Genomic DNA, 9,099 nt, shown 5'->3' with positions numbered 1-9,099 from the left:
ATATATATATATATATATACACACACACACACACACACACACACACACACACACAAATATTTACTTGAAATCATCAGAAACATGTCATTAAAATAATATTTTGCGGATGGATTTCTCAACATCTTTTTTCACCTCACCTAAAAATGACCTGATGTATCTTTTTTTTATTATACAAAATAAAGGAAAAAAATCAAGACACTTTACATATGCTCTCAACTTTTTTTTCCCCTTCAATTTAAATGACTTGTCTCATCGGATTCATTGTACGTAATTTTAATTCAAATAAGGTCCTTTTCATTGACATTTAAAAAAAACATTTACCTCATCTTTGACCTGCCCCAACAATCAAATCATTTTGTATTTAAGGTACATTTCACTTTGTCGTACTTTGTGAAATAAGTGAATTCATTTTGAATTCTAATTTTTTTTTTTTTTAAACGAATAAGAGCACCAAAGTTGGAGAGAGAACATTTACCAGAAACTCAATTTGGAGCACATGGCTTCTTTGTACGAGCCAAACAGAGCCTCCGTCTCTGTTTCGGCATCATTATCGATGAGTCACACAAACACACACACACACACACACTCTCCTCTCTCCCACCGACTCCGGCGCCGGTGACCCCCATTTGCATCAAGCGCTCCATAACCGCCAGTTCCTCTGAGCGAGGAAAAGAAATAGTTCCTCGAGTTCTTTTCTGGAAGCCGTCCAGCAAGCGCGACACTTGCGGCGAGCCTCACCGGCGGTCCGCTGGCATTAATGGCCCCCGCCACCCCACCCCCCGGCAACCTCAAATCAAATAAAACATTATTCACGCAAGTAAATTCTCCATACCGGGAAAAACAACAGCAGGATGGCGCCGCTTTCCCGAAGCGCATCTCTTAATTGATCGCATTACACAGACAATTTCACTTTTCGCGCGAGGCAATTTAACGGGCTGATGAATACGCCGCAATCAGGGGCGTTCGTTTTGGTGAATACTTTGCACGGGGTTCCCGGTGGAGTGGAAACAAAAACAAAAACATCGGCGAGATAACAAGGTGACCTTTACAAATGAGAGACGATGACTTGTTTTTTGCGGCCGACGCCGAAGATTCCGATACCCCAAATTAACCCAGGTGGAACCTTCCCCGTTCAATCAAATGGAAATGCAATTTATCCGTCCACGCCGTTTCAGCGACTGTAACTAAGCGACCCAGTAAATTATCCCTTTCATGCACCCTGTAACATGATAGGCTGTCCGCTGTAGTAACCGCCATCCCCCTGAAGGGTGAAAGAATACATGCCTGCAAGTGTTACATTGTCTGTCTACATATGTTGCTGCACCGTTTGTGTCCAACTATCGCGTCTCAGGTGCTTTTTTTTTTTTTTTTGGGCATGGAGCGTTAGCATGAAGCTAAGTGGAGTTTCGTGAAGGAACAACGTGAAATTATGTTTTGTTCTCACTCAACTGGCTTGAAGCAAGCAGTCATTAAAAAATATATATATAATAATAATAATAATAAAATTTAAAAAAACGATCGCTTTCGCTCCAGCAATCGTGACCGGTCTATCACTCAACTAATTTCCAATGATGAAATAGGAAAGTCGGCGGCTTTCAATATACCACATCAGTGTGCGAACCGCTTGCAGTGAGATGTCAGCCAACGTTAGCGTTTGACAAATATTAAGTGTGACTTCAGATTAGGCACATTAAATATTGAACCAGACGGAGGAGCGCTTCTGGTTTGAGGCTTGAGCCAGACAAAGCGAAGCAAACTGTCATTTAGCCATTTATCAGCATAATAATGACTCCCCGCGCACCCCATTTATATTAAAAGGTCATATGCAAACCGACTCCATTCGTGAAATAAAGTTCATTTGTGCCACTGATGCCTTTTTTTTGCAAAATGCAAACTAGGGCATGAAACCTTTAAACAAATCCTATTTGAACGCAAAACAACACAACACGACAGCGCAGACAATACTCGCAGTCATATATTCTTTATCCTCTGCCGAGAAGCTTATTCGCAATGGTCTTCCTTTGTTTCGTATGCCTATTTATGCATAAGTAAGTATTCTGCTGCCTGCTGGCGCCAAGGCACTATTTTTAATGTCGTAGGAGCCTTGGAGGAGGTCAAAAATCCTCTTCCACGACATCGGCGGCATTAATTCATCAACAACTTATTCATCGGCGTGGCTCGCTCGCTGACAATATTAGCCGCTAAACGCAACGCGATGTCATCTCAGAGCCGTCATTAGGAAAATCGTGTTGACATCTGCTGCCTGATGAACTTTAAAAAAAATGAACAAAATTGGATCACTTGCCAAGCCGATTACGTCCTGGTGAAGCTCAGCTGCCAGCCCGACAGCAGTGTGAAACCTTTTTTCGGAAAAATAACCTCTCGCTAGTTTGCGATCCACCGGCGCTTTTGTTGGCCCACAGGAAGCCGAAGGGCCCCGCCTGGCTTCATTTGTCACGTCAAGCTTGTCCTATATCTGTCCAAACGAGCCGCTGAGTGATGACGAGAGACGACAGAAGACGCTTTGGGTTCGGGTGTGTGGCTGCAAACAAACGACTCCTTCGACTTTCCTTTTTTTTTTTTTTTTTTTGCAATATCAATGATTTAAACTCGACTCCCGTCACTGAGACGATTGCGTTTCGGCGCACCGCTGTTACTCAAGAGTAGAGGATGCATGCTGCAATTAAGAAGCATTTAGAGACGGGCACGAATCCTCGGTGCATGCACGCAAGGCAAATTTTTTTTCATTTTTTTCTCTCCTGTTCGATGAATACATAATTACGCAATATTTGATCGGAATAGAAGCTGTCAGTCAATCGGGAGATGAATAAAAGGAGAGGAACGGTGGCTCGGAATATCTCCGGAGGGCAAAGTTTTGAATGCCGGTCCATCCAGAATGCAGCAAGAGAATGCCGACGATGTCCAGGTTTTGCTTTTAATCCGGTACATTTTTATAAGGCACAGTTCAGTTGTGTTTAACTTTGGACGACGGGGCAATACCTTTCCGAACGGTTTGTTTTTAAACATTTAAAGTACAATAAAATACATTGAAATCATAAAGTGCTTTTTCCCCGATTTTTTTGGAATTTCTTTCGAATTTTTTCCGATTTTTTTTCCCCCGATTTTTTTCCAGAGTTTCCGATATTTAACCGCGGTGTCAATTTCCAAACTGTGTACAAAGTTACAGTGACTTAAAGGGAAAGGAAAAACATGCGCGAAATAAACCACACGCTGCTCTGCCAAGCCGAAAGACCCGCGACATTATTCGAGCACTAGCCCCGCCCATTCCGGGCCACATTGGCACCGACAACAGCTCCGAATGTTTACCGAGCGTACCCCAGGCTCAACCCGTTCCGGATGAAGCTCGTTCGGCTGCAAAAAAATGATATCGTAGCGTATGAGTTTGAGGCATGCCAGTTCCGTCTGGATGCATTTTTTTTTGTCCTGAGGGGGAAGGAAATTGGCTGTCCCTCCAACAGAGTGACAGGTATCTCTCTATTCAATGACACGGCCCGATGACCTTCATCCCGTACGGCACCGGCTGTTGTCGCCGACGAGCGTTTGCGCTCGCACGCGTGCCGAGCGCGCCGTCGTCGACGGACGGGCGTTTGCATGGAAAAAGGCTCATTATCGTGCGACCGAGTTACTCCTCGTGATCGCTGTTATCGGACCGAGCGCTTTGGGGGGGGGAAAAAAAAAACAATTCCAGATGGACTCCCGGAACGAGGGTCTGAGAAGGAGCAAGTAAATTGATGACATGCACGGCGCTTAACGGTGACTATTGCCCGCCTTATTATTGACGACGCAATTAGCGCATAGGACGGCGCTGAAGAAATACACACGCTGTCAAGTGAATATCCACACGATATCATTACGGGTCAAAGTCATTTCACACCGGCCATCCGGCCTTTGCTTTAATTCAACGCCGGCAAAACGCTTTTTATTAGGGCCTGAGTGCGCGAAGAGTGAATAAAACGCGCTCGCTCGTGAAGTGAGTCTTTTAAAAACATCCGGTGGGAGTATCGAGGAGTGAACATCAAAACGTTTATTTCAAATGCCAATGACGTATTGACGTAACTTTAGAGGAGAAATGTCAATTAAATGTGAGAATGACTGCCCCCGCCCCCCCACACCCCACCTCCCAAAAAAAATATTATGAAGCATTCTATGGTATTGTACTTTTTAAAAGCAGAGTAATATTTACAAAGTCATAACAGAAGCATTTTGCAGCATGATAGAACAGACACGCAGCTTTGAATGACAAAACAGAAAGAAGGCCGTCGCCAAAAAGCCGCAAAAATGTGATTTTTCGCAGAGGATAAAGAATATATGCCTTTTGAGTATTGTTGTATGCTCTGTCTGCATGTATCACGACTGCTTTTTTTACGTAAGTTGTTGAAAGATGTACAATTACTGCAATATCGACGCTAATTTTGTTAGCTCGTCTATTTATCGGGCATCAGCATATTCGGGTCGTAGACTTCCGTCAGGCAACGTTAAGGTGGTTAAACACCCAATTTGGTTTTGTTTTTGTTTGACAAATACATTTCAACTGGCCATGGCAATGATAAACAGCTTGAAGTTTTTTGTTTTTGTTTTGTTGAAGTTCACGACCACCAGAGCTCGGGCTCACAACGGCGTTGGCAATACGGCTGAAGAAATGTGCACCTGTGGAAGTCGAGAGGGGATTTCACTTCACACGCCTTGGAGGATTTTCTTCCTCCATATCTGACTTGGCGAGCACATTCGAAACCCCTCTGGTGTGCCGCTGAAAGTCAATCTGGGCGTGGCCACGTGACTGCTGACCTTGGAGCTCATTATTCACAAGTATTGGCTCGCAAGATCAACTGATGGAGCGCCCCCCCCCCCAACCCCAACCCCCTCCGCCTTTGCTACTTTCCTGCATTTAATTAGATTAAGATTCACAACACTTCCCCTTTTGCCCCTCTCTTAACCAGCTGTCTCCAAAGGACTGTGGATAAATTGCCAACAGCCCCCCCCAAAAAAAAAAAAAAAAAGTGACTGGGAGAATCCGGCTCGGGCAAAGCAGAAGGATGGAAAAAAAGGAAAATAAAGTGCTCCGTCTGTCTGCTTGATGTATGGAAGGATCTGCTTTCAGCTCTGCTCAGACGCAGTGGAAATCTCGGCTGAATGCGGGCCATTTTTAGAGATCAATAACGGCTTTGGACAGCGAACAGTGAAAGTTCATTCAGTATGCAAAGACGCGTCACGATGAAGACATCTGAGAACAAATGGCTAGACTGATTTCTAAAAGGGGAAGCGCTGGCTCGGTCGAGGGAAATTTGCATGGGCATGTAAACGGCATTCCTTTTTATCGATCATTAGCAGACGAACTTTAAAGCACCTCCCCCCCAAATGAGTTTGATGATGTCCAGTCCGGTCGATTGACTTGGGTTGATGCCACACTTGCCACTCAGTAGTCGTCGTTTCGAAGACCGCACGTCAACGTGTTTGATAAGTTTATAACCCTGATCTAGTAATACAGATTAATTTCTTGCTTGGGAACGGGAAATTGGAAAAAAAATGGTTGCATACAAGATGGCAATCACAATACTGAGGTAAAAAAAAAAAAAGATTTATTTTTCTGTCTTTTTTCTGTCTTTTTTTTATTGTTCTGTATTAATAGTACTTGCTTTGATGTTGAACGAAAAGTAAAAAAAAAAAATAGCAAGTTATGATTTATAGGAAGGTGATCGGGAACAGATTTATTTTTATTTCCGGCATTTGAACAATGATTTAAACATCAGAAACTCCTAGAACCGAAAAATCCTCCATGGCATTTTTTTTTTTTTTTAATCCGTTTCATCACAAAAGCGAAATTCGGAGCCAATGGCGGCAGTTTAAGGTCTTATATTTGAACAGTGGCCAAAGGCATAAATTCATTCAAACAATGCCACAACACCCTCCAAAAAAAACCCAACAACAACAAAAAAATTTGAACTGAACTCACCGGTAACCGATGAAACCACAGCACACTTCCACGTTTTGGCACAGGTGGAACAGTGGAAGGAACACGCTCATCATAACGCACAGGTGGGTCCATTGATGCAGGTGCGACACGGGGGAGGGTGGGGGTAGAAGAATACAGAAATGAACTCCTAGAAAAAGGAGAGCGAAAACAGAAACACGATTTGATTATTTTTATCTTGCAAGAAAGAGATCGATGGCTAGCTAGCTAGATAGAGACCTGCTTTGCTCGTTGACAATTTAATGCTGGGGGGGGGGGGATTTTTGACTTTGAATGCCATCTTAATATCCATCAATAACCACCAATAGTCCTTGCGAGTACGACTGCGGGCCACCACAAATGGTTGACACTGTTGTGAACGTCAAGCGACAGTCCCTCTCCCTTGGCTTCTTAATTGAACATCTCCTCCTGGGAATTTACCTGTCAGGGCTGCTTTAATGGAAGAGGACCAAACGATACATCAATGCCAGTGCTGATGTTACCCCCGCTGGAGCAGCATCAATACGGGGACGACAGAGAGGAGAAATAGGGCCCAAACGTCCCTCAAGGTCCCTTAACTAACTCTACAAAATGTTTTACAAGTGTGTTTTCACCACACCTGCGCACTCCGATGAGAGCAGTATAAAATAAATCTGCTTTTTTTTAAAAAAAAAAAAGTACGTCTGCATTTAAAACATAATACCTGTACAATGACAGAATATATATGATTGTCATAAGTGTGGCTCCCTCTAGTGGTATTCAGCAGAACCACATAATTAAATGTTCAAACTGTGCATCGTTTTAAAACGACTTAAACATCTACCTTGAGGTTTCGATTTTTCTACATTTGATAATGTTCAAACGGCATACGATGTTTGATGATGATGATGGGAAAATACAAAGTGTCTTTCAATGGCAATAAATTTATTTCTAAAAACCTTGGCGACGCTGTTTTTACAATAAACTCCACCTGATGTGTTATGAAACAGCCGAAACGACGATCCGGGACGGCAGAATCACTTCCTGTATACGTACGAACGTAGGCAACGTAATGCGTTCAGGGTAGTTTTACAATGTCGGAAATTTGACAATGCACCGCGCCGTTCTGCACAGTCATCGTTTTAAATAGCGGTCCCCAACCTTTTTTGGCCCACGGACCGGTTTAATGTCAGACATTATTTTCAAGGGCCAGCCTTTAAGGCTTAATAAATACAACATAATAATATTATATGACCTGCCTGAAACCTGTGGTATTTTCGAAACACAATAATAAACACGAATCATGACTCACGAGGAACGTCCGATCGGGCCGCAACACACTGGTCGCTATGGTAACGGAGTATCCGGTAATTTTTCAAAATAAAACATCTTTCAGATTCCGAAATGAATAAAACTGAAACAATATAAGTTATTTAGTGGGTTGGGTGGCCACTGGTTTTAAAGATCGAGAGAAGCCAAAACCGGAAAAAAAAAATTTTTGACTGAGATTAATCATCCAGCTGTTGAAATGATGTCCAAGCCAATGACAATATTATTAACGTCACCATTCATTTGTAAAAGAAAACAAATCAATCAATAAATCGGGAGCGTACAAGCTAAACAAGGTCGAGTTGTCCTGAATGCTCAATTCTACATGAAGCCCTAATAAGCACGATTAGAAGTCGTACTAATGTTAGTTTATTGCGCCACATAATACAGTTATGTATTATTGCATTCTCCATAATAATACTAGCCATATTGTTCATACCTCACGCGCTCTTTATGTGAGTCACAGTTCCAAAACGAATTCCTGGGGGACAAAATGGAGGCGAGGCTGCAGGGAGACAAGTGTACTAATTGCATGCAGCTGAGCAGCAGGAGAGAAATCAGCCTGCAGTTTTTCCCTTTTAATTATTGAATAAAAAATAATTCAGTCAATAAAATGAATACAACAAAATTATTGAAGTCATGAAATTAACTGGAGCAAATAAAATAAAAGAAATAACTAGAGCAGTACAGTCAGAGTCCCATACTGAAATCTCAAACGAACCTTTCACATTGAAATGAATGGAAAGGCCATTTATCCGTTCGAACCTCTCCCAGAGAAGACCCCCAAAATTTTATATTTCATATTTAAATGTCCTTAAATTGTGTTTGAACCTTTACTGACTCCTTTGGACACAATACATTTGCCTTATTCTGAAAGGTTTCTTTTGAAACCTTTTTTGTATGTAATTCCAATTTGGAATAAACTTCAATTAGATTGACTCAAATGCGCATCTTGGTAGGCCGTCTTTAATGCATTTTTTTGCACCACTATTAAAAAACGGTAGGTGGTAGGTGCTACTTTTGGATTGCAATTTGCAACCGAGAATGTTTCCGCGTTTTGGCTCACCGTGATCGATACAAACATAATACACAAACACAATGGCTCACAGAATGAAAGCTGCAATGAGGCACAAACAAATAGCCGGTACGCTCCCCAGGCCGCTGCTTAAAGATTCTCCCCTAATGGTGTAGACTTCTTGTTTGGATGAGACAACGGAGATAAATAGCCACATCAGTTGTACGATGAGAGCGCTTTCTGTCTACCGGTGCCATTTTGTGGACAATGTGATTACAGATTAGCGCGTCCGCTGCCAAGAAACAAATGTGGAGGACGCGTGGAGGTGCGATATTCGCCGATGGTTGGGAACTATTGGATTTACCGCTACGGAGGAGGCGAGACCCGAACGCATTCAGATGGTGTTGGTTGTCATTTAACGCATTCTAAGACATTTATATTTGTTTGCATTTGCATTTCGTCCACCCCCCCACCCCCTCAAAACTATATTGTAGATTGCGCAACTCTTGTTAAACCAATTTGGAAACTTTCAGAACTATTTCTCCGACAACCTGGGAGTCTTTTGTCCTATTATAAACCGCTTTAAATGCTGTGCAAGCAGTATAAATGTATCTAAATTTCATCTTCATTTTATTTTATTTTTTTACTGCTTGCCAAATGCACCATTAGTCCCTCCTTGGGTCAAATGCTGTAACTGTGGACCCTTCCGCCACGGTTGCAAATGACTCAGCTGGGGATTTTCCCTACCGGCTGCGTGAAGGGTTATTTTTCACTCACTTTTTTTTTGGGGGGGGGGGGGGGGGCGGGA

At 42.6% G+C, this 9,099-nt stretch overlaps 1 long non-coding RNA gene across 2 annotated transcripts in view; it reads right to left on the bottom strand.

Moving 5' to 3' along the window:
• LOC109513635 (uncharacterized) overlaps nucleotides 1-6,224 on the bottom strand; it is a 47,579-nt gene extending 41,355 nt beyond the window's left edge. For both annotated transcript variants that reach the window (XR_002167836.1, XR_002167837.1), the window contains exons 1-2: nucleotides 6,209-6,224; nucleotides 5,972-6,119 (exon numbers count right to left, since the gene is read on the bottom strand). This is a non-coding gene — a long non-coding RNA (uncharacterized LOC109513635). The remainder of the gene's footprint in view (nucleotides 1-5,971; nucleotides 6,120-6,208) is intronic.
• Nucleotides 6,225-9,099: the final 2,875 nt, after the last annotated feature.

This window comes from Hippocampus comes, unplaced genomic scaffold (genome assembly GCF_001891065.2).
Source record: "Hippocampus comes isolate QL1 unplaced genomic scaffold, H_comes_QL1_v1.1 scaffold50, whole genome shotgun sequence".
In the NCBI taxonomy this organism is placed as follows: domain Eukaryota; kingdom Metazoa; phylum Chordata; class Actinopteri; order Syngnathiformes; family Syngnathidae; genus Hippocampus; species Hippocampus comes.
The sequence above is the reverse complement of the archived record's forward strand: the minus strand, read 5'-3'. Positions and strand labels throughout refer to the sequence as shown.